The following is a 22,399-nucleotide window of genomic DNA, read 5'->3' on the forward strand; positions in this document are numbered from 1 at the left end:
GGAGCCTGATTGGGCTGCTCCTACAGGCCAATTGGTTGTTGCATTCTAGGATCCTACCTGCCTATTGTTCTAGGATCCAAGCTCAGTACATAACCATGATATTTCATATCAAGTGACAGAAGGATGAAGTGGATATCATGAAAATTAAAACAGGCCCTCCCGCAGCTCAGCAAACCAGAAGAGGAGCATTGATTGAACCAATAATAAATTTCCACTTAAGGTCAAACCCTGTCTCAAAAAAAAAACCCAACAAAAAAAACCTAATCTAACTGAAAGGTTCCTGCTTACAATAGAATGGATTCTTTAGTTTGCCTTTTGGAAAAAGTATTGGTCCCCCCCCCCCCCGCAAGCACAAACAATTTCCCGGTGTGCTGGTATACCTGCATGTAGCCATATGACCCTGTCACAGCTCAGGTGTCAATTATGCCTATCTTTATTGCAATCGCTGCTTTCCCAATGGCCAGTTATATTACCAGGGCCAGTTAATAAAGCCACCACGGCTTGTGCAACCTGGATATATAATATTTCTGGATTTCCAGCAGGGATGTAGGAACACCGTAAATGTTATGTACTGAGCTGAATCGTAGAACAATAGGATCCAGAATCAGCAGTCTGATTGGTCCGCAGGAGCCACCCAATCCAACTCCAGGTGGAAGTGAATCCACAACCTGATTGGCCTGCAGGAGCAGCCAATCAGGCTGCTGGCAGAAGTCAACCCACAAACTGATTGGCCCACAGGTGTAGCCCTGAAGTAGCCAATCATGCAAAGCCCATTGTGTAAATAATGTATATAAGCAGATGGTTTTGGGAAAAGGGCATTCTTCTTCTCCTTGATGACGACGAGCTGAATAAAGAGCATGAAATTCACTCTCGACTCCGAGTATATTTCAGTAAACAAAGCAACACTTATTCCAACCACTGAAGACTGGGGTCACCTCAGAATTGTGCCTTGTTGGGTGTTTTGATAAGATGCAGAGGGCTGTCCCAGTAGGCTGCAAAAATAATAATTAATAATATTAATAATTTATTATTTATACCCCGCCCATCTGGCTGGGTTTCCCCAGCCACTCTGGGCAGCTTCCTGTGGGATGGAACACTGGGGCAGACAAGTCACAACAGTTCCTAGAGTGTCCACTAACAGGAACTCACCTGGAAGGACACCTGACTACAGGTCAGTTCCTGTTCCCTCAGACATGCAAATGAGTTGGATTAGACAAAAGCCCTAGCCTGCAATCACTCTCTCTCTTAACTACTTCCTCCTTCGATGGGAACACATCTCAAGAGAATCTCTAGTTAGCATGGTTCTCACTCTAGGCCTGCAGCCAAGAGTGAGACCAAATGGAGTCCTACTTTACTAAGTAGTCTCTAGATGTATATATACTTGTAACTTTTCTAAGCAAGCCTGCCTTTCTGAGATTATGCTGTAACTCAGGATGAAACTGTAAGTAAACTCTATCTTATTTTATAAACACTGTGTTGTGTATTTCTTTTAAGAGGGACAAAGGGGACCTTTGCCAGGAAGTGTAATATTGAACTATAAAGTGTAATATTGTTATAGAGATTCTAGCGAATCTAACGCACATGCTTTGCTGCGCACAAAAGGGGAATGTCACTCTGCTAATATTGGAAGCTTGCTAACACAAGCTTGGATAGGATCTATCTAATAATATATCCTAATCCTCATCCCTAACATTCCCATAAAGGGTTATTACGGCCCAGGACTGCGTATTTTTGTGTATTTTTGAAGAACTGATTGATCATTTGAGAGAGGAATGCAGAGATTACCTTGATTCTTCAGAAAGGAATACAGGGAGAAAGGACACTAATTATGCTTCCAAGCATTTTCAAAGGTCCAGACAAACGCCAAAGGAAATAATTTGCTTTAACTGCAATTTAAAAGGGCACATGGCGAAGGAATGCCGGGCACCTAGGAATAAATCCCGCCCCTTTCCACCAAAAGGCGAAAATAAGGGGGGTCGTGGGCGTGCAATGATATTGCAAGAAAGAAATGTAGCTTTCCAGAGCTGTGAAGGAAAGCGCAATAAGTGGCTTCTGGACAGTGCAGCAAGCAGCCATTTCTGTTATAAAAGGGAATATTTCAATGAAATAGACAATAATAAACAGTCTGAGATTGAAATTGCTGATGGAAATGTTATAAAGTCAATAGGTGCAGGATCTTTGAACTTGAATTTCAAAGTGAACAATGAGTCTTTTGATACTACAGTGAGTAATGTTAAGTATGCACCAAAGCTGAACTGTAATCTAATAAGTGTGTCTAGCTTGGACAAGAAAGGTTTTGAAATTATATTTAAAAATGGACAATGCAATGTGATAAAAGATGGTGAAGTGTTTATTCAAGCCAAACTAATCAATGATGTGTATGAGATTGATATTTCAGAGAATGAGTCTGCAAGGGTTGCACAACCCAGCAGAAAGGATCAACCAGATCTGGAACTCTGGCACAAAAGGCTTGGACACAGGGATACCAACCTTATCCTGAAAATGCAGAAGGAAAATCTGGTAAAAGGTCTACAGGTAAAGAATTGCAGTACACCAATGCCAAACTGTACAACTTGCATAACTGAAAAGGCAGTCAAGCCTTCCTTCCCACGTTGTACAGAGAAGAGAAGCACAAAAGTCATGGACACTGTTCATACTGACCTATGTGGTCCGCTGAATGTACCTTCCCTAGGAAACAATAAGTACATTCTGATATTTATAGATGACTTCTCAAGATATTGTGTTGGATATTTTCTAGAAGAAAAGAGTCAGACACCGGAATTGTTCAAACTGTACTTAAACATGGTGAAGAACAAATTCCAGAGAGCTCCTTCCACCTTAATTTCGGATAATGGTGGAGAGTTTTGCTCACGGCAGATGAAGGCCATCATGGCACAAGAAGGCATAGCACATGTAACTACAGTTGCTTACACGCCTCAACAGAACTCCATTGCTGAGAGAAAGTTTAGGTCTATTATGGAGATGACAAGGTGCATGTTAAAAGAGGCCAACTTGTCACAGAAGCTATGGGGTGAAGCGGCGAATACGGCGATTTATTTGCAAAACAGATTGCCTACAAAGGGTGCAGAACGCACACCATTTGAACTTTGGCACGGGAGAGTCCCAAGTCTGCAGCACATACGTGTGTTTGGAAGTGTCTGTTATTACCACGTGCCCAAAGAGCGCAGACACAAGCTTGACTCCAGAGCAAAAGCAGGTATCCTGGTTGGATATGCTCCTGGAGGAAAGGGATATAGAGTTCTAGATCCAAAGAGTGGCAGAGTAGACCCATATCATGTGGTTCATTTTGATGAACTAGGAAAGTTTGATACAAAGAACACTGTTATTGACTGTACTAGAGAGTCACCAGATGAAGAGTTTCTAAGTTTTCCTTTAGCACAAGGAACTAATATACCTTCTAGTGTCACAACACCCCCTACAGGCGACACCCCAGAAGACGCAGAGGTCCAGACCCCTGGCGGCACCAGAGACGAAGAGGAGGAGCTGTACGTGGACATGCCAGCGTTGGAGGAGGATGAGGATGCTGATGCGGTTGCACAACCAGAGGTCAGATGCTCATCCAGAACCAACAAGGGCGTTCCGCCACTACGACTGTCCTACTTTGCAGGGTCGGCGTCTCCACCAGAACCTTCCACTTGGGAAGAGGTAGAGCAGATGCCAGCCACCGAAGCCAGTCTCTGGAGGAAAGCCGCGCAGGAAGAGATTGACGCACTGCACAAGAACAAGACCTGGACACTCACAAAATTACCTGCTGGTAAGAAAGCAATTGGGAGCAAATGGGTGTTCAAGGTTAAAAGGGGTTCAGAAGGGGAGGTGCAACGTTACAAAGCAAGACTAGTGGCACAAGGTTTTTCACAGCAATATGGCCACGACTATGACCAAGTCTTTGCACCGACAGTAAGATACAGTAGTGTAAGATTACTTTTAAGCATCGCAGCATCAAAAGGGATGGAGGTGAAACACATCGATATAGCTACTGCGTTTTTGCATGGGGAAATTTCTGAAGAAATTTACATGAAGCAGCCTAAAGGTTTTATAAAGCCAAATGAGGCACATTTGGTTTGCAAGCTTCAAAAGGGACTGTATGGTTTAAAACAAGCAGCCAGAGCCTGGAACTTGAAATTGCATGGAATGCTGGTGAAACTTGGGTACAAGCAAGGTGAAGCTGACAAGTGTTTGTACACTAAGCAGAGTAATGGACAATTTTCTTATATTCTTGCCTTCGTTGACGACCTTTTAATCGCAACGTCAAATGACAGGGATTATAAAAATGTAGTCCAGCACCTCAACAAGGAAGTGCAAGTGAAGGAATTAGGACCAGTTGAGTATTACCTTGGGATTCAAGTGGAAAGAGAACAGGATGGTTCATTTCTACTTAATCAGAAGCAAAAGATAATTGAACTGTTGGAGAGTATGCAATTGCAGGATGCAAAACCCGTCGACACCCCGATGGCTACAGACTTCTTAAAGAACCAAGAGGATTCGAAGCTGCTGCCAAACAACACCGAGTATCGTTCAGCAATTGGTAAACTTTTGTATTTAGTTACCACATGCAGACCTGATTTAGCCAATGCAGTAGGGATTCTCAGCAGGAAAGTGAGTAGTCCCACTGAGCATGATTGGGTTGGTGTGAAGAGGGTGGTTCGATATCTTAAGGGTACAATGGATTGTAAATTAAAGTTACCAGCTGTCAGTGACCCTAAGCTCATTGGGTACACTGATGCTGACTGGGCGGGTGATAATTCTGATTATAAATCCACAAGCGGGCATGTCTTTATGTATGGGGGCGGAGCTATCACATGGGGCAGTTATAAACAGAAATGTATAGCTTTATCGTCTACAGAATCGGAATATGTTGCGGCTACAGAAGCGTGCAGAGAGATTTCCTGGCTGGACCAACTCCTAACAGACTTTGGCGTGGAGAGAAAGGAACCTATAAGCCTGCTGGAGGACAACCAAAGCTGTCTAAAGCTGGCGCAGAATGAGAAGTTCCTAGCACGCTCAAAACACATTGGGGTCAGGTACCACTACGTTCGCCAGATGATACAAGATGGACTTGTCGAACTGTCATACTGCTGCACTTCAGAGATGACAGCAGACATCCTAACAAAACCCCTGCCAAGACAGAGTTTCCAGAACCTGCGTGTCAAGCTGGGACTCTTGGGTGGTTGAATAAAGTTGCTTATGTTTTGTTTTGTATGTAATGAATGTTGTGAATTGCCTGAGAAGGGGTTTGTGGGATGGAACACTGGGGCAGACAAGTCACAACAGTTCCTAGAGTGTCCACTAACAGGAACTCACCTGGAAGGACACCTGACTACAGGTCAGTTCCTGTTCCCTCAGACATGCAAATGAGTTGGATTAGACAAAAGCCCTAGCCTGCAATCACTCTCTCTCTTAACTACTTCCTCCTTCGATGGGAACACATCTCAAGAGAATCTCTAGTTAGCATGGTTCTCACTCTAGGCCTGCAGCCAAGAGTGAGACCAAATGGAGTCCTACTTTACTAAGTAGTCTCTAGATGTATATATACTTGTAACTTTTCTAAGCAAGCCTGCCTTTCTGAGATTATGCTGTAACTCAGGATGAAACTGTAAGTAAACTCTATCTTATTTTATAAACACTGTGTTGTGTATTTCTTTTAAGAGGGACAAAGGGGACCTTTGCCAGGAAGTGTAATATTGAACTATAAAGTGTAATATTGTTATAGAGATTCTAGCGAATCTAACGCACATGCTTTGCTGCGCACAAAAGGGGAATGTCACTCTGCTAATATTGGAAGCTTGCTAACACAAGCTTGGATAGGATCTATCTAATAATATATCCTAATCCTCATCCCTAACATTCCCATACTTCCAACAGAAATATTAGAATACACTAATTTCTTAAAAGATTAAAAGCTTCCCTAAACAGGGCTGCCTTCAGATGTCCTCTACAAGTCTGGTAGTTATTTTTCTTTTTGACATCTGGTGGGAGGGTGTTCCACAGGGCGGGTGCCGCTACCGAGAAGGCCCTCTGCCTGGTTCCCTGTAACTTGGCTTCTCGCAGCGAGGGAACCGCCAGAAGGCCCTTGGCACTAGACCTCAGTGTCCGGGCAGAGCGATGGAGGTGGAGACGCTCCTTCAAGTATATAGGACCGAGGCCGTTTAGGGCTTTAAAGGTCAGCACCAACACTTTGAATTGTGCTCGGAAACGTACTGGGAGGTTTAATTGCAGATTTATTTGTAGAAACCTGGTACACGTTCACAGGATATATAGTTTGTTATGACCCATCTGCTTCACAAGTGTCATTTTGGAAAATATATTTTAAAATCTTAAGTTAAAAATGTAATGAATAAGCTCAGTATTTGCAACTGATTGCAATGAGTCTGAAACCCTATATAGTTATGTTGCCCTTAGTTGACTCGTTTTCTATTCTTCATTGTCATCTTGACAGTTTTTCTCCTTGTATTTGCAAAAGAAGATGATTTAATGAAGAAATAAACCGGACTGTCATTCTGCCTCCTTGCAAAGTCATGGAAAACTAGAGATCGCTCTTTAATTACTGTTGTATTACCTGGCATGTGTGCCCTTCCCATGCCCAGAAGATGGCAGAAAGGCTGCCTATAAGGAAGGTGACCAGAAGCTGACCAGAAGGGAATTGAAGATTGGGGATTTTACTGAGGCGGCACAAAAATGACACAAAAACCAGCCTCAGAGCTGCTGCTGAAATCCAATCAGAGGCCCCCATCCCATAGCCGCTTTTACCGTACAGTGGTGCCTCGCAAGACGAATGCCTTGCGCAATGAAAAACTCGCAAGACGAAAGCGTCTTGCAATGTTTTTGGCGCTTGGCAAGACGAAGTTTTCTATGGCCACGCTTCGCAAGACAAAGGTTTTCAGCGGGTTTTCTGTTTTTGTTTTTGCTGTGGCAAACCGCGCTTCGCAAGATGAAAAATCTCGCTAGAGGAAGCAACTCACGGAACGAATTACTTTAACTTGTGAGGCACCACTGTACTTTCCCATGTATAACACAACCCCATGTATAAGACGACCCCTGTTTTGGGGAGCCCTCAACAGTTGTTGAGGTTCTTTTGTAAGTTTGCTGAGCTCTTGAGCAGCTTTTCGAGGATCCCCCGCTCTGGCTGATGGAACTGGTGCCGTAATACACCGCATACAGGCACTCACCAAATACTCTTTCTAAGCTGGGAAGAACAGGTAAGCAGCCTCCACTCCGACAGCCCTCACTTAGTTAGCATATTAACCCATGTATAAGATGACTCTCAATTTATCACACCAAAAAAAAAAAAAAATCAGAAAAAAGGTCTTATAAATGGAAAAATACGGCGTGGAAAGAAAATCATTGAAAAGGGATGCAGGTGGCACTGTGGGTTAAACCACAGAGCCTAGGGCTTGTCGATCAGAAGGTCGGCAGTGCAAATCCCCGCTACGGGGTGAGCTCCTGTTGCTCACTCCCTGCTCCTGCCAACCTAGCAGTTCGAAAGCACGTCAAAGTGCAAGTAGATAAATAGGTACTGCTCTGGCGGGAAGTTAAACGGCGTTTCCGTGTGCTGCTCTAGTTCGCCAGAAGCGTCTTTGTCATGCTGGCCACATGACCCGGAAGCTGTATGCCGGCTCCCTCAGCCAATAACACGAGATGAGTGCCACAACCCCAGAGTCGTCCGCGACTGGACCTAATGGTCAGGGGTCCCTTTACCCTTTACCTTTTTATACATGGAAAAATACGGTAAGTGGAAAGTAAATCATTGAAACTTCTAACTGCAAGTCTTTCACATTTGGTTTGTATCTAATGAAGTCACCCCACTGGATTTACAGAAGCCTAAAAGGACAATCCTATTTTCATCGGAGAAATGTTGGAGGGTACACGCTACCTGCAAACCCCCAAAATCTGTTCTGAGAGTCCCCCACCCACCCTCTGGAGCAGATTTGGTGTGCAGGGGGGGAGAGAGCCCTGTTGTTGCACAGGCAGAAATCCTTGTACTAACACAGTGATGGGCAACCTTTTGAGCTTGGTGTGTCAAAATTCGCCAAAAAAACAAGCATAACTCAGGTGGTGTGTCACTTTGAGAAAAAAAACCATAATTTCGCGATATTTATAGTTTAAATAGAAAAAATGTATAATTGTAATATATAACTGTATTTAATAAACCAAAAACTAATTATTTAACCAAACCAAACCAAAAAAAAAAACACCCTTATTTATCACAGAGTTGTTGAGCTTTTTTTGGGGGGGGGAGCTGCCCAGAGTTGTTGAGCTTTTTTTGGGGGGGGAGCTGCTGACCAAAGTTTTGGAGGGTTTTTTTGTGGGGTGCAAAAGTTGCTTTGCTTTTGGGGGGGGTTGCCCGAAAGCTGCTGCGCTTTTTTGGGGGGGGGGAGATAACAGAAATAAATGGCGAATAATACCTTCACTGGAACTATCTTCTTGCAGTCCATGGGATTCTCAAGAGTCTCCCCCAGCACCATAATTCAAAAGCATCAATTCTTCGGCGATCAGCCTTCTTTATGGTCCAGCTCTCACTTCCATACATCACTACTGGGAAAACCATAGCTTTAACTATACAGACCTTTGTAGGCAAGGTGATGTCTCTGCTTTTTAAGATGCTGTCTAGGTTTGTCATTGCTTTTCTCCCAAGAAGCAGGAGTCTTTTAATTTCGTGACTGCTGTCACCATCTGCAGTGATCACGGAACCTAAGAAAGTAAAATCTCTCACTGCCTCCATTTCTTCCCCTTCTATTTGCCAGGAGGTGATGGGACCAGTGGCCATGATCTTGGTTTTTTTGATGTTGAGCTTCAGACCATATTTTGCACTCTCCTCTTTCACCCTCATTAAAAGGTTCTTTAATTCCGCCTCACTTTCTGCCATCAAGGTTGTGTCATCAGCATATCTGAGGTTGTTGATATTTCTTACGGCAATCTTATTTCCGGCTTGGGATTCATCCAGTCCAGCCTTTCGCAGGATGAATTCTGCATATGTTAAATAAGCAGGGAGACAATATACACATGAATACACGTGTCCTATTCAATAATAATAATAATAATAGTTCACCCATCTGACTGGGTTGCCCCAGCTTCTCTGGGCATCTTCAACATATATAAAAACATAATAAAACATTTTTAAAACTTCCCTATACAGGGCTGCCTTCAGGTGTCTTCTAAAGGTTGCATATTTATATAGATTGGCTCGTGGGTCACATAACTCCACACTCTCTAACATTTCTCTGATGGAAATAGTGAAGTCCTAAGGAAAAGAGGGAAATTCCAGGGTCAAATCAGAAAACAGGACGGCTTCTGTAAATCCAGAACCGTTCCTGGAAAATTGGGACACTTGGAAGGTCTGGCTTCTTGGATAGTTTTCTTATTTGGCATCCTTGCTTTGCAGAACGTTTCAGTGGAACAGACTCCCATGAGAGATGGTGGACTCTCCTCCCTTGGAGGTTTCTAAGCAGAGGTTGGATGGTCATCTGTCCTGGATGCTTTAGCTGAGATTCCTGCATTGCAGGGGGTTGGACTGGATGACCCTTGGGGTTCCCTTCCAACTCTAAGATTCCTTGATTCTATATAATAATAATAATAATAATAATAATAATAATAACAACAACAACAACAACAATAATAATAATAAAATTTATTATTTATACCCCACCCATCTGGTTCCCCCAGCCACTCTGGGCGACTTCCAACAAAATATTAAAATACAGAAATCCACCAAACATTAAAAGCTTCCCTAAACAGGGCTGCCTTGAGATGCCTTCTAAAGGTCTGGTAAATGTTGTTCTCTTTGACCTCTGGTGGGAAGGCATTCCACAGGGTGGGTGCCACTACCGAGAAGGCCCTCTGCCTGGTTCCCTGCAACTTGGCTTCTCGTAGTGAAGGAACCTGCCAGAAGGCCCTCGGCGCTGGAACCTCAGTGTCCGGGCAGAACGATGGGGGTGGAGAAGCTCCTTCAGGTATACTGGACCGAGGCCATTTAGGGCTTTAAAGATCAGCACCAACACTTTGAATTGTGCTTGGAAACGTACTGGGAGCCAATGTAGGTCTTTCAGGACCGGTGTTATGTGGTCTCGGCGGCCACTCCCAGTCACCAGTGATTCTAGGGCATGGTTGGGCATCACTGCCATGTCTGAGCACCATTGGTGAAGCAAAGGAGGCATGGTCCTGATTGCACGCTTGGATGGGGAAACAATCAAGAATTTCATACAAGAACAGAAAATGACAAATGTTTCTCTCTTTTTTAAGCAAATGATCAGATGATTGGCTCTTGTGATATCTTGAACCTGTGGTTCCTGGCGCTGCTGTGCTCTGGCTCCAAAGAGTCTCCAATGCTGGAATGTGATCCCCTGCAAGCAAAAGCGGCACAATTCCCCAAGATTGCATTTTTCCACGCTTTCGAGGCCATTTGCACAAAATCACCTGCAGTTTCCATTTCACTTAAGTAGCTTTAAGTAGAGCCCCGTTTCCTTTGTTTGTCGGCTTGATCTTTCTCCTATTGAAAAAAATCAAAGGAAAATTGGTCATTTGACTTGAATCCGAGAAGGAACCTCATGTCTCGCGCTTACAGAAATTCAACTAACTCTTGATTTGATTTTATTCCTGCATCTTACAGAGGAAATTCTGATCCCTGTGCTTAAAAAAAAAAATAGGGCCAGTTTCTGATGGCTGTTTCTAAGGAAAACGCAGACAAAAAATCTGAGTTACACGAGGCCGTTGAGTAAATTCACAGTTGTGTCTTTTCAGCTTCTCCCTCTCCCTCTCTGTCTCTCCACACACACGCACACACATATACAGACACTAGAAAGTTCAAGGGGATTATTATGGTGCGAGGTTTTTGTTCTGGTTGCTGGGGGATGGCAAGCTATGGTGAGGTAAATATCCCACGTTGTATTGCACTCACAGATCATTAGTATTAAAATGCTGAGCTGTAACACCATTATCAATCTTCCTCTGCTTACTGTTGGTCTTCACCCCAGTAAAGTTTAAAAATTAAATATAAAAAAGAGAGTCCATTGAGAACCTCAGCATCAATCCTCCAGAGACATGCAATTTATGCATAACAATGCTTAAATCAGCATGACATTTACAACACATATTAAGTGGTTTGTTATTTATTTCAAGACTTTAATTGGCACAATATATTAGCGGCATTGTCGCAACAGTCCCACTTAACGGCTTCTTTTCCCAGCTTGTAAGAGTCGCCCTACCCCTCTATTCCCATTTTCATTACCCTTTAACCCAAATGAATTGTTAAAAACAATTTTTGCTTCAAAAGCTATCCACAGATTGGAAAGCAATTCTGCTTTCTTGAATGTGGGCTCGCTCCCTCTGACTTTTTACCGAGCCTGTTAACATGGGTTTTTCTGGGTGCTGTTCCCCCCCCCCTAAAACCCATGCCCTTCCCTCAAATTCCTGCTCTCATTTCCCACCCTCCTTGACAAACCTCCGACTTTTCCACTGTTGTTGCTGGTAAGAAGGGGAAAAAACTCATTAAAATATTATGAAGCATGCAGAATAATTATACATGGCAAGCTCTGTCAATGAATAACATCTGCAGAAATGTGTATGTATATTTATATCACAGTAAATCTAAACCCGACCATTTTTATATATATATATTTTTGCTCCATTTTTCATTTTATTTTTATAAAAATCCTTTGTCTGAAGCAATACACAAGGCAAATTTTTAAACCGCAGAGGCTACAGTACAACCATTGTTCCTGAGCTGGATCTGCAGCCATCCTGCGCCAAACATCATTATCCCATTGTTTAGATCCTGGTTCACAATGAGGCTGAGGCTGATGTCTGCTCAGTGTTTTCCTTTTCCTCCTCCCCCCCCCCCCATTAAATTTTTTATCATGATAGCTTTTCACAAGACTGGCAAAGCTATGATGTGTTGTGAACATGGTCTGAAACAGTGTTGGGGTGGGGGTGGGGTGTAGGGTAGAGGGAGAGGAACCCTAAAAAGAAGCCTGAACAGGGCCGGCCCTACCATTAACCAGAGTGAGGAAGCCACCTCCTCAGGCAGCTTCTCTGGAGTGTCAGGTAACTTAACAATTTACTTAAGAAATTAAATTAATTATTATTGCGTTTTCACTGCCATGGAAGGGAGAGGCACTTGTAGGATTTTCTGCTTCAGGTGCTGAAATAATTTGGCCAGCCATGGGTACTATGTACAGTGGTACCTCGGTTTACAAACACAATTGGTTCCGGAAGTCTGTACTTAACCTGAAGCGTACTTAACCTGAAGCGAACTTTCCCATTGAAAGTAATGGAAAGTGGATTAATCCGTTCTAGACAGTCCGTGGAGTACTTAAACTGAAGCATACTTAACCTGAAGCGAACTTTCCCATTGAAAGTAATGGAAAGTGGATTAATCCATTCCAGACGGGTCCGCGGAGTACTCAACCTGAAGCATACTTAACCCGAGGTATGAGTGTAATTGGTTCCGGAAGTCCGTACTTAACCTGAAGTGTACTTAACCTGAAGCGAACTTTGCCATTGAAAGTAATGGAAAGTGGATTAATCCGTTCCAGACAGGTCCGCGGAGTACTCAACCTGAAAACTTAAACTGAAAATACTCAAACCGAGGTGTACTTAAACCGAGGTATGACTGTATTTCGATTTGCAGGGATGAGATTTACTGCTCCGCCTCAGGCAGCAAAATGTCTTGAGCCAGCTCTGGCAGAAAACATTTGACAAGAGAGACCTCCTAAGACAATGGTACTCCGTTTTCGATCTCTTTGGGAGGTGAGCACATGGGGGCAACTGTGTCAGAACAGCTACAGAATCTATTCCTTACCACATCATTACAGCTTTTTAGGAAAGTGGGGAAAACAGAGCTTTTCACATCTAGGCTGATATGAAATACTGTAATATGGTGGGAGAGAGGGCATATTTGGCAATTTTTCAGGGGGGCCGAAAGGAGGTGAAACTGCACAGCGGCAATGTCTTCACCCAAGGGACATTCAGGTGATACCCCCTCACTCCAAAAAAACAAACACGCATATATTTAGGCAGTATCCCCTGACAACGGAAAATCTGCTTTTGTGAGCTGCAGGTGAATGTTTCCAAGCGAACTTTAATAAATATTTCCCTAGATAAAGCAGCATTTTTCAAAAGGCATTGAAAACAACCAAATTGTGCAGCTGTCTTTCTGTCTGAGCTTTTCACAGCACTGCTGGCTGCTCCCTTAACTTTTTAAAAATTCGTTAAAAAACAAAACAAAAAAAAGACTTCTTTATCCAAGTAGCAGTGATGCTATCATGCAACCAATCATATTTGGGTTACGAGTCGACATAAGAGAGGGCAAATGAAACCAATTCAGAGTGAAGGTAGCGGCCTCAACTGATTCAAAAATAATTCCACCAACACCTTTACTCTGAATAAGCTTTGTGATACCATGAGCCACACCCAGCTCCGAATGGCTGCACGATGATGGCACTGTTTGTAGGAAGAAAGCGGCTAAATTTAAAATAAAAAATGGAGATGCAGCAGCAGCTGATCAGGGCAACAAAAAGCAGTGAAGCACTGCAAAACAAGTCTCCTTTCAGTGGATCTAGTTTCAAGAAACATTACATATGCCTCAAAGCCCCCTTTTTGCACTGAATAATGTTGCTCCGCGACTGCTCAACCCAGAACTGGTTTTATACCAGTTTAATGGCAATGGCTTTCTCCAAAGAATCCAAAGTTTGGTGAGGGTGCTGATTATTTTGTTAGAAATCCTAGCCATCTCCTAGAACTACAGTTCCCAGGGCAGAGATAATGCTTTTAAAATCAAATTAAGTCTGTAATAAAACATATCACACGATTCAGAACTCTGCACTGACCGAGTTTCCACACTGACTATTTCGCCTGTTTGAGATGATTCTTTCATATGTTACACCTGACATTCAGTGCTCCTCTGATTATTCATTTGTTTAAAAATCAGAGTTAACGAAAACACTCCCTTTTATAACACAGCTTCCTTTGCTGACGAAAGAAGGTAGCAGCTCTAGAGAGGAAGGACACAACTTCAGAGAGAAAGTTAACAATGCCTGTGTGAGAGACAGTACCAAGGCGATGCAAAGAAGATATTTTAACATGTATGCAATGCATGTGAACATGTGTTGAACACCAGGAGCCATGCATATACAGTAAAGGATGTCCCCTCTCCTGCTCCTGCTATTGCATTATGCAAACGAAACCAGGATTCGGGTAATGTTGTGGCTGCAGTTTTCACAACATCGAGGTCTTTCCTGGCCTGTGTTTGTTCGTTCTCGCTCGCTTGCTCGCTCCCTCTCTCTTTCTCTCTCACACACAACTCAAGAGCTGCAATGCAAACTGTTTGCCAAGAATCTGACATACATCTACCCTCTCGTTTTAAAGCTGCCTGCCATTTTATTTTATTTTTTTGTTCTTATAAATAAAACCCAGCTCGAAAACAATTTGGAGCCTAGGACAACCGATAAAAGCTACAGTGCACAATTCTGGTTTATGCCTTTTGCTCTCGTATGTTTTTCTTTCCATTGTAGCAAATGCTATCCTTTGGGAACCCTCTCGGAGACTGGACCATTCCCAGATTTTCCCCCTTTGTCTGCCAGTTGTTTGTAGCTCTAAACCATTTTGCTCGACGATTGCTACCATACGCATTTTTCTTTTTTATATGTATAAAAAAAGCTTAATTAAGTGAAACGGGAAAACGTCCCAGTAATCTCCCCATATCCTTCACCTCCACAATGGTCACATGTCTCCAATCAATGCAGTTCGAGCAGTTACTTAAATGTGGGGAGCGTAGGGGAGAAGGCATTAGCCGTTATTCCGTCTGATATTTTTAGAAGTGAACCTTGAAGCTCTGACTTAAGTATTTTGGTATGTTTTCAGCCAAGCCCAGATTACAAACCGTTGTTCCAAAACTCCCGTCACCCAGTTTTCTCAAAGATCACCGCCACAATCCCCCTTGCTTGATTTTCATTTGGACAGCCCAAACCGACCCTTTCAGTTCTCGATTATTCCGAGTATGATTATTAAGAACAGATATTTCCACCTCGCACACACATGGCGTATTGCAGAAAGGAAGGCTATACTGTATTATAGAAAGAAAGAAAGAAAGAAAGAAAGAAAGAAAGAAAGAAAGAACATATCTATTTTTAAAAAAGATGTTACCATTTTGAGGATAGCTGTAAGCTATCAATTTACAACCTGATTCAATTAACATATGTCCCTTTTTGTGGAGACTTTAGCTCAAAGAATTGTAGGGAGGGGAGATTTGTTTACAGGGAGGAATCTCCCCACTTGAAGATGTGCTATCCTAAGGAAGAGGAGCTTCACACACACCAAAGTTCCCACACTAGAACAGATAATTGGATCTGGGTGCAAGCACACCATTTACAAAGAGCTGAATGCATGCCCGAAAAAGAGGCATGTGTATAGTCTTTGCAGATCCCAGAAGAGCAGACTGGTTTGGCTCTTCAGCCGTAGGAGCCGCTGTGGCAAAAACTGCAGATGTGCACATGTGGTTCTCTTTTATGCTCTCATCCAGCTCTTTTGGATTAAGGCCCAACATCATCTCCCTCTGTCTGCAAAATGTCTACATGTGAACAACAGAGAACATCCCCTCCCCGCTCCCTTGCATTGCAGTCTGATGATGTGCCAGTAATGATGAGCACAGCCTCGCAAAGATTCAAGGATCCAAACACAAAAATTCTCCTTACTTCTGCCATCTTTCTACATCCCCTGAACTGGCCCCCACAAGGAGGGATAGGGGAGGAAGCCACCCTACTCAGATTCCAAAGCAGGCTTACCTGATCTGTTCTGGGTAGATCAGGACCTGGAGCAGATCAATGGTCCACTTCAGAAGCTGCAATCTGGTGGATTCCTGTTCTCCTCCTTTCCCTCTCAGACTCTAAAAACAGGGCATCTGCCCAGTCACAGTCTGAGTGGCTAGTGGGGGGGCTCCTTACCCCATGCCAGTATCTACATGGCGAAAGGAGAAGCAGGAGCGAATTTCATGCTTGGACACTTTGGACTGAGGGAAAGATTTCGGAGAGGGAGAGTTGGCTGGCAGTGAATTGCGTATGTTTTCCTACTGTGGCAGCCATTTTGTGATTGTGCTCACAACACTCTCTAACTACTGAACATGCCCATGAGGCTCCAAATGTTTAGGAACCCTGGAAACAGGCTGGACACAGATATAGTACAAATATGGAGCTCCCGTGATCTTCAGCCACGTTGCAAGCCTGCCTTCACAATGGAACTAGCAGATGATCACCAGAGACCATCAGTGGTGCTTTTTCCATGCTCACCACCTTCTCTACTGCCAACCATTGTCATCTCCTCCTCCACCTCCATGGATAAATTCTTTTTTTGGATACCCTTTTGGATACTTTAGCTATGTGTTACACTGACCCCCTGTGAGCAGACTACATAACCATATTCCAGGATTTTCATAAATCATGTTTTATACCTAATGTCTCATCAGCCATTGAACACTTCTGCCCCAAACAACAGGCAAGCTAAGTGGTGATAGTTAAGCATAATATACAGTCATACCTTGGTTTAAGTATGCCCCGGTTTGAGTATTTTCAGTTTGAGTACTCCGCGGACCTGTCTGGAACAGATTAATCCACTTTCCATTACTTTCAATGGGAAAGTTCGCTTCAGGTTAAGTGCGCTTCAGGTTAAGTACAGACTTCCGGAACCAATTACACTCATACCTCGGGTTAAGTACGCTTCAGGTTGAGTACTCCGTGGACCCGTCTGGAACAGATTAATCCACTTTCCATTACTTTCAATGGGAAATTTTGCTTCAGGTTAAGTATGCTTCAGGTTAAGTACAGACTTCCGGAACCAATTGTGTTTGTAAACCAAGGTACCACTGTATTTTAGATAGGTGCCATTCTCCTTTCTGTATTTCTTCTGCTGTCAGCAATCATTTCAAAAACCCATTTTTCCCCCACCGGTCAAGACTTATGGGACACCTAAAGTACAATCCTCAGCCTTGATTGGCAAAGCAACACATAGCCAAATTCCACCTCCTAAAGAGTAACTTTTTGAAAAAACAAATTATTTTGTCTGAATGTGTGTGAGACAGAGAGACAGAGAAAGAGAGTCAGTGGCTAAGCAGGATTATGTTACTCACCATATTAAACATGCAAGAATCTGAATCTTATAAGTCCTAATGCACTATCTCACTGAAACTATCATCTGTGCAGAGCCCCAACATTCTAGTTAGAAGTATTTTTTTACATTTTCGTTCTTTATTTTTTTACTGTTTACCTGCTGGTGCCTAGAAAAACACATTTCGTTGTTATTTAAGCAGTGGTGTAGCATGGGTTGCTGGCGCCCAGGGCGGGGCAAGTGCTGCGCCTCCTGGTGGACTGGACAGCTGGCATGGGGCATAGCTGCCAAGTCTCCTGTTTTCTCTGGGAAACCCCCGTTTTTAAAGCTGTTTCCCGCTGTCATCCCGAATGGCGAAATATCCCGTAATTCCCCTGGATTTCTTCCGGTGCTGCTTTGGCTGCGCGCTGTGTAATAAAGTTAGTGGGGCTGTCTCAGTATGCGCTAGAAGCGGTGGTGAGTTGGTCTGATCTCTATGGAGGTGATGGAGGGAAGTGCTCGGTGGCTGCTGTGGTGACTCAGAGGCCCGTCCTGCCATTTATGCTCTCCCCACCCCCCACGAGTCGGAGCCCCTCCGCCAAGTGACTCATCAATTAAGTTGCACCTCAGAAGGAGCCAGGGCTAAGCTTTCTCCTGCCCCTGAGAAGCCGGGCTTGTGTGTGTGTGTCTCCCACCGCTCTGCCTCTCCCCTCCCCCACCCCCACCTTGTAACACGCACATTGTGCAAGTGTGTGGAGAGGGCTCTTCCCTCGCCAGCCTCTCTCTCTCTCTCCCCTGCTGCTGTTGTTGCTGGTGCAGTGGCAGTAGTCATGGCTGCAGACGGGGTAGACGAGCAATCGCCGCTGCTGTCAGCCCCCAGCCCGGGGCCCAGCCCCGATCCCCGATCTCCGTCTCCCCCTCCCTTCTCTCGCCTCTCCCCAGCCCTCGCCGCCGCCAGTCCTGGGGACGCTGACAAGACTCTAGGGAAGGTGAGGGGATCTCTGTCATCGGTTAAGGTGATGGGTTGCGGGCGGGCAGCGGCAGAAGTTGCTTCTAAGCATGTCTGGACATGCATAGAAGCGACTTCCGGTGCCGGCGCTGCTGACCCCGTATTTTTCTAACTGGGACTTGGCAGCTATGGCATGGGGTGTGTGTGTGTGCACGGAACCTTTACAGAGGGTGAACAGAGCCCACATCCAACAGGTTACTTGCCTGCAGCTTCCATCTACCTGTCCACTAGGCCAACCCACCTATTGCTGTGCCTCAGCTACCAGGGTTCCATGAATGTCGTGGGGGGGGGAGCCTGGTTGCGCCCCTTCAAAAATGTGTGCCTGGGGTCAAGGTTCTCGCCCCCCCCCCCACTATGCCTCTGTATTCGGCCTGCTGATATGGCTGAATAACCAAGTCAACTGAATGTTCTCCACTGATCTAGATAGGGGAGGGCAGCAGGGTTAAGCGTTAGCTGCTATTACCGCACAACCTGCCGAACCATTTCCCCAAAGGCACCTTGAGAGAAAGAACCTGTCTAGTGAGGAAGACAAGCAGCATCCTACCTTTGAGGCACAGCCTAGACACATACCGTAGCTATCTAGAAAATGCTCGGTAGGCGTGGCCAAACTCTCTAGGGTCACCCATTCATGGCGGCCTCCAGCTAGGGATAGGTAACAAAACCAGGGAGTGGGAAAAGAAATGGAGGCAAGAGGATAAAAATAGTGGCAGCCGACAAGGATGGGCAAGATTGACAGGCTGTTCTCCTTGTGTGACTGTTCCACTATTAAGGGTGGTTCAGAGCTTCGCGGACACATTGCGAGCTCTGCTTTTATCACCTCTCTCTCTTAAAACGGTTGTAGGGGAAGGAAGCAACCGTTCTGTGTCACTGCAAAATCTAACTGCCTTACTTCAGCATTGGATTTCCTGAGCCACAGCCTCTTTGGCGTCTTTGTGGTGCTTCAGGGCTCTTTATTTAAAGATGCAGCCCAGCAGATAAACCTTTAAAAGTTCTAAAATAACTTGAGTGTGTGGGATCCAAGGAATTACAGGAAACCAATTGTGTGAACGATCTGGTTAGAAGAAGAGGCAGGAGGCGAGCGAAACGCATCTATTTTTACTCTATTTTCTGTTTCCGTTTTAAAGCACTGCATTTCAAAAATACAATGTCCAGGACACACGTTTGCCAGCTTGGAAGGGATGTTGATTGAAAGCCCAGTTAGGAACTTCCATAAACCCCAAGCAAAGTGAGTGGCCAAGGTATCCCAAGTCTAATGAGAGCAGTGGGCCAAATGGAGTCATGTGGCTTGCACACTTTGTGCCTGGGTTGGGAATCCTTGCAGATGAAGATGCATTCTTATGAAAACAAGGTTTAAGAAAATAATCTACTTGACACCACTGCTTCAGTCGTATTCTGCTGGGCTGCAACCCAAGTTATAATTGCACACAATTAAGGAAAGCTGTATGCTATGAATTCACTTAGCTGCATAGCTGCCAAGTTTTCCCTTTTCTCGCGAGGAAGCCTATTCAGCATAAGGGAAAATCCCTTTTAAAAAAGGGATAACTTGGCAGCTATGCTTAGCTGTCCTAATGGTTATGTCATCCGCAGAGCTGCAAACAGTCCCTTCTGCAAAGCACAGAAGTCATCTGCAAAAACTGAAGCCTGCATTCTGCATAGCTATGAAGCTCCCCTTGCAGTTTTGCTTTTCTCTAGACCAGATCAACATCTCTAAAAAAGGGGGGGGAGCATCAGAAGGGTGTAGGAAACAGGGCGGCTCTGCATACAAACTAAAAGTGCACTTAAACTCTGTGAAATGAATGGCCATGCCCATGCAGTACAATCCTATGTAAGTTTATTCAGAAGTAAGATTAGGTGTGTGCAACAAGTCTTGCCAGGTGGGATTGTGGCCTTCAGCATACATTCCTCTTTGATGTATTCTTGCCAAACTATAACATATGTACTTCTTTATTTCCATGAAAGCTTGGCAAACAAACAAAAGAATCCCTGACCAATATGCTTACGCTTCTTTTGTTAATCCTTACAATGTGTAACATACAGTCTAAATAGTCTGCTGATATAATGTCTATTGTTGTTCTCTCTCCACAGGTAACATTTACTCAACGTGGAGCCAATTTGCACATTTTAGTTGTTGTGTTATTAATGTAACTGGCATATTATTAAGCAGCAGAATAGCAAGCCAGAGTAAGCTTAAATGTTGCAAATATTCAAGAAGTGTTACCCTGAAACTGTTGCTCTCAAACACACTAAGATTCTGGAGTAGGGTTTATAAATGGGGCTGGCCCCACCTCCCAGCAAGAAACTTGATTGCTGAGGCTGGGCGTGAACCTCCAAAAATTAGCACTGAGAGACAAGCCAGACCCTCTTTGCCAGTAAGCTCCTTGGGAACTGTAGCATCACGGGTGATCCCACAAAGGTAGGGTTGCCAGACTCAATAGAGGACAGGACTTCTGTGTCTTTAATTGCCCTGCTCTCTTTTGAGTCTGGAAAACTTAAAGAGAAACCAGCAGACCCTTTGTTTAATTTCCAAGCAAAGGGTCTGCTGGTTTCTCTTTAAGGTTTCCAGACTCAAAAGAGAGCAAGGCAATTAAAGGCACAGAAGTCCTGTCCTGTATTGAGTCTGGCAACCCTACATAAAGGGCAGCCACAATGTAAAGTGTGAATGCTCATTTCAAAAAGTGAAAATCTGGAAGGTGTCAAGCTTCTTTGCAAAATCACAAAAACGGCAAAAACTACATTGTTGGCAACCCTATTCTGGAGGGCCCAGCAGTCTCCATTTCCCAAGGATTTTTACACTCTGAACTTCCTGTTAGCTATGAAGGCCCAAGAGAGAGTCCTCTCCTTCATCTCATGCACAATTGAGGGAATGGAAAAGGAACAGGGGGTCACCCAAGGAGACTGAGGTTGCATTGCTGTGACATGTAATCTGTGAGCCAGGAAGACTATGCACATGCTATACCTTTAAAGCACATTCAAAGTACACGCACACCAAGAATATGCTTTGAATGTGTTTTAAATTATATATTGTGTACAATGGCACCTTGGTTCTCAAACGCCTTGGTACTCAAAAAACTTGGAACCCAAACATTGCAAACCTGGAAGTAAGTGTTCTGGTGTGCGGACATTTTTCAGATGCCAAACATGCTCTGTTTTGAGCAAGCATCCCCAAACTGCGGCCCTCCAGATGTTTTGGCCTACAACTCCCATGATCCCTAGCTAACAGGACCAGTGGTTGGGGAAGATGGGAATTGTAGTCCAAAACATCTGGAGGGCCAAAGTTTGGGGATGGCTGGTTTTGAGTGTTACGCTTCCAATTTGAGTGCCACACTTCCGTTTTGAGTGTTACGCCGAGGTCTGTCTGTTTTTGCTATTTATTTTGCGTTTTTGTTTTTGTGGCTCTTTTGTTTTTGTGACTGTGTGGAACCCAGTTCAGCTACTGATTGATTGATTGATTGATTGTGTGACTGCAGTGCATTGTTTATTGCTTTCATTTCATGGATCAATGGTCTCGTTAGAAAGTAAAAATCACGTTAAATTGCTGTTTTAGGGGTTGTTTTTAAAAGTCTGAAACAGATTAATTCACTTTGCATTACTTTCTATGGGAAAGCACGCCTTGGTTTTGGAACACTTTGTTTTTTGGAACAGACTTCCGGGAAGATTAAGTTTGAGAACCAAGGTACCACTGTATATGGTCCAAGTCTCTGGTTCAAATCCCACCTCAGGCATGAATTCATAAGGTGGCCTAATGTAAACCATTATATGCTCAGCCTCCAATATTTCTCTGATGAAAATAGGGACGTCCTATTCCATTACTACTACTACTACTACTAGGACGTTCTAAATCCCACACATCTGACTGGGTTGCCCCAGCCAGTGGCGGAGCTTCATGCTCCAGCACTGGGGGGTGGAGAGCAGGTGGGGGGGCGGGGCTGGCGCATGTCCCGGGGCATGGCTTCCACCTGCAGGGGCGTGGCGCATGTCCTGGGGGCAGGGGGGCAGCCACAATGGCACCCCACCGGGATCGCACTGCCAGGGCCAGCGCACTCTCCCTGCACTCCTCTTCCTCCGCCAGTGGCCCCAGCCACTCTGGGCAGCTTCCAACATATATAAAAACATAATAAAACATCAAATACTAAAAAACTTCATTATACAGAGCTACCTTCAGTGTCTTCTAAAAGTTGTATGGTTACTTGTATCCTTGATCGGGGGTTGGGTAACCCCAGCCCCTCCGACATTTCTCCAATGAAAATAGGGACATTCCGGGATCAAATCAGAAACCAGGGTGGCTTCTAGTTACAGGTAGGT

This window comes from Zootoca vivipara, chromosome 16 (assembly GCF_963506605.1).
Source record: "Zootoca vivipara chromosome 16, rZooViv1.1, whole genome shotgun sequence".
Taxonomy (NCBI): domain Eukaryota; kingdom Metazoa; phylum Chordata; class Lepidosauria; order Squamata; family Lacertidae; genus Zootoca; species Zootoca vivipara.